General features: G+C 41.9%; 1 long non-coding RNA gene across 1 annotated transcript; it reads left to right on the top strand.

Moving 5' to 3' along the window:
* Positions 1-6: 6 nt before the first annotated feature.
* Positions 7-2,351, top strand: LOC119617086. Its single transcript, XR_005233265.1, has 2 exons — positions 7-554; positions 2,159-2,351. It is a non-coding gene; the product is annotated as an uncharacterized LOC119617086 (long non-coding RNA).
* Positions 2,352-3,768: the final 1,417 nt, after the last annotated feature.

Here is a 3,768-nt window from a genome sequence, read left to right as displayed (position 1 = left end):
CAGTTTCTGCAGGTAATCCGTGACCTTCTTTTTGTAAGAGCTGGTTGGGTCCCTCTTTAAGGTCTCATAGGTGGTGCTGTCACTCAGTAATGTTGATATTTTTTCCTGGTACTCAGAAGTGTTAAGGATTACTGTACATCTTCCTTTAAGATAAGCACAAGATCTGCTGGCGGCAGGTTTATCAAACGTAAAATGTTAATGTCTGTTAGATAAACATAAGGTTATGCAAAGCCCGGCTGTATATAATGGGGTCCAAGACACAACTTCGGTGCACAAAGTTTGTGGCCGAGAACAAGCACTGTTCCGTATTGTGCCTTGCAATATTGCAATAAACAGTACCTGACAACCATTCTGCTGAGTGCCTTGTCTCTTATCACACATTTCTGTCCCTTTTAAATAAAGATTCCCACAACATCCACCAACAAGCTCTACAAGAACCAAATAACCTGACATCAACTCAGCCTTGTGCCCGTCCTGCCACACTCCAGCCAGTTCATCCACTTACCTCATCACTGCTGCAGTCCCCCCCATCCTGGAGTTCTCCACCCTCCTCTGTAAGCCGAAAACCATTAACTCTCTGATATCAACATGTATCCAAAAGGAAGATGCTCACCCTCCTCCTGTAGACGGTTCACCTGTAGATGAATCACTTACCTGTTTTCACCTGAGTGACGTGTCTTGCCTTTCAGGTTTCACTACTCTGGGTTTACAAACCGTTAACGATGACAGTTCTTGTGTCATCAATTCAGCAAAGCCCAATTGAATTGGGATCGTTAAGATGCTTCACAAGATGCCTTTAGGGCCACGTGACGGTGCCGTTTTCCCCCAGCTGTCTCTTCCTTTTACACTTTCACTCCAATTAAAGTATGTGGGGCAGACTGAGTTTGACTGCTCGTGTCTGACATGTCAAAAGTCCTGCACGTTCGTGAAAAAATCATGATCCTTACATTGTAATCTCATTCTGCACCAATAGTTTTCTCTAGTGATGCTCTAACAACATGCGTGTAAAAGTCCTGCATACTGTAATGTCCCATATATTTTATTCTGATAAGCTACGACCAAGGCTACAATTTCTTAGCTCTCTGAGACTAAAGAGGCAGGAAAAAAAGCTCAAAGCAAGTCTGTTTTTGTAAGGATTACCACAAAACCTGAGCGCTGAATATGTTTTTAGATCAAACTGGTCACCAGAGTTACCATGCCTCATCATGAAGCAGCTTTTATTCTGTACCAGTTTTCATTTGACTCCGTCCAATCATTAATATTTTACATTTTAATACATCATCTGAGAATCACAAAAGGCTTTTACTGAACTTGTACTAAACCTTCCAGTTGATAGTGATTTTTTTTGTTACTAAATAACTTATTTCACCAGAAGTCTTTGTAATAAGGCAACTATCAGTACCTAACATCCATCTGATTTTGTACACCTGCTTGTTTCTGTTCAGGGTTGAGGTGGGCTGCACCCTGGACAGGTCACCGGTCCATCCCAGGACTAACACAGAAACAAATTAAAGCCAAGTTTAAGATCAATATCTCTAAAGTTTTAACTATATTTGTCTTTGCTGGGATTACTTTCCTGTGGCAGCCATCTTGACTTGAGCTGACTCCAAAAGTCAATCAGTTATAGATGTCAGCTCAATGATTACCTTCTGAAAGTTTCTGCTAATTGTACGGCCAAACAAACTCACGCTCATGCAGACATCGGCAAAAACATCTCTGCTGCTGAGAACCAGTCACACTCACACCTAAAGGTGGTATTTTGCAACCCGAGCATAGGAAAATAAACCCAGATTTAAAAAAAAAATTGGCCACTCATAACGCAGCTGCACAGCTCGTTGGTTGCATGGTCGGGAACACTCAGAAGTCGGTGAGTCTGCAACAAAATATGTGCATATTTTCTCACAATTTTGAATCGCCAACTGATCTCCAGCTGCTGCAGCCCCATGATGTACCACCTTCGGGTCAATTTAGAATCAGCAGTTAGTTTCTAACACCTAACCTTTGGGACTGTGTGAGGAAACCGGCGTACCTGGAGAAAACTTACACACGCACGGAGACAACATGTGAACTCCACAAAGAAAGGCTCCAGTTGAGCTTTGAACAAGTAAACCGCATTAATGTTATACAGACTTTCACATGCTCACACATCCTTTTACAGATTGGTGGCAAGTTGAGGTTCAGCATTTCAGCCAAGGACATGTTGGTTGGGAAAGCCAGGATCGAACCTCCAAACTTCTGACTGTCAGACACCTTCTCTTCATCCTAAGCCACTATCAGTGTTGTGCAAGGAAAGAAGAATGGCTGATTGATTAATTTGTCTAATAAAACCAGTGTCTCATGAGGTCTCATCATCTTTATGTGCCATTATTTCCTGAACTGATCTATTCCCCATCTCCCCCTGCAGCTAAGCAAGAACCACGCTCAGAAACAACAGAAGGATTGGCTTTTTTGCAGACTTTTCCTTTGCTTTCAGTGAATTTATTAATAATGTTGATACCTCTACATGTAGTAAAAAGAGCAACACAATAACAGTAGTCATAACACAGGAGCAACTAATACACTAGATACTCAGAGATGTTCAAAAAGGCTTAAGGTTCATTCTTTCAGTGTCTTCAATTTTTGTTTTCATGGTAATTCATTCAATAAATACTGAGAAACATCACTCAGGAGAGGAGTTGCAGAGAAAGTTGGAAATAACAGGATGAGCTAATTGGTGTGATCCAAGAACCCTTCAGAGTAACAATAAAATTCAGGGTCAAAACCGATCCAGACATCTGTTAGAGGCTCCCCAGACGTCTCGGCTTTTTGTTCCAAATGTTTCATTAAAACACATCTGAAAGCTGTGGGAGATAAAAGAGCCAAATACAGCTGGTGTAAACTGGGTTTTTGTTTTATTATTGTTTCTGATCGGCTAAAATGAAGGGCAAATCCATTAGACATTTGCTTTGTTTTGTTTTTTTCAGCAGGTGTAAACCCCAACATTAGAAAAGATGGTAAAATAAAACTCCTCTTGCAGCTAAATCAAACGGCTCCCAGCAGATTTCAGACATTAAACCAGAACAGTGGGAGGCCGAGTCTGTGAAGCTGTCAGAACAAAAACACGTTAGAGATGCAGGATTACCAGCTGGAAACTTATTATGAATGAAATGAGAAATGGAGTTTTCATTATAATGTCTGCGTGGTCGCTGCTTGTGTGATTGTGAGGGAGGAATATTTGGTTCGACTGCGAGTTTACACATTTAGAAAAGTAACACTCAGTCGCTGGTTTCCTTCCCGGGTTGTCCTGTGTTTACTTCCATCCATCTCCCCATCAACTCTGACCAGCTTCCCTGTTCCTGCTGAAGAAAAGTGTCCCCTCAACATGAAGCTGCCACCACCATGTTTCACTGTGGGGATGGTGCGTTCAGGGTGATTCAGCTTTGGTCTGATCTAAGCAGCTTCCTCCACATGTTTGCTGTGTCCCTATGTGGCTTTTGACAAACTGCAGAGCTTTTTCCAACAATGTCTTTCTTCTTTCCACTTTTCCATAAAGGACAGATTTGTGGAGTGGGTGACAAATAGTTGTCCTGTGGACAGATTGTCCCTGTGGATCTCTGCAGCTCCTCCAGAGTTACTACAGGCTTCCTGGCTGTCAGTTTAGATGGACCACCATGTTTTTGTAGGTTTGAGTTGTTTTCAGATGATGGAGTCAACAGAGCTGTGTGAGATGCTCAAATCTTGGGATATTATTTTATAACCTAACCCTGCTTTAAACACCTCAACAACTTT

Source organism: Kryptolebias marmoratus, linkage group LG6, assembly GCF_001649575.2.
Source record: "Kryptolebias marmoratus isolate JLee-2015 linkage group LG6, ASM164957v2, whole genome shotgun sequence".
In the NCBI taxonomy this organism is placed as follows: domain Eukaryota; kingdom Metazoa; phylum Chordata; class Actinopteri; order Cyprinodontiformes; family Rivulidae; genus Kryptolebias; species Kryptolebias marmoratus.
Note: the sequence above shows the minus strand (reverse complement) of the source record. Positions and strands in the feature narration are given on the sequence as shown.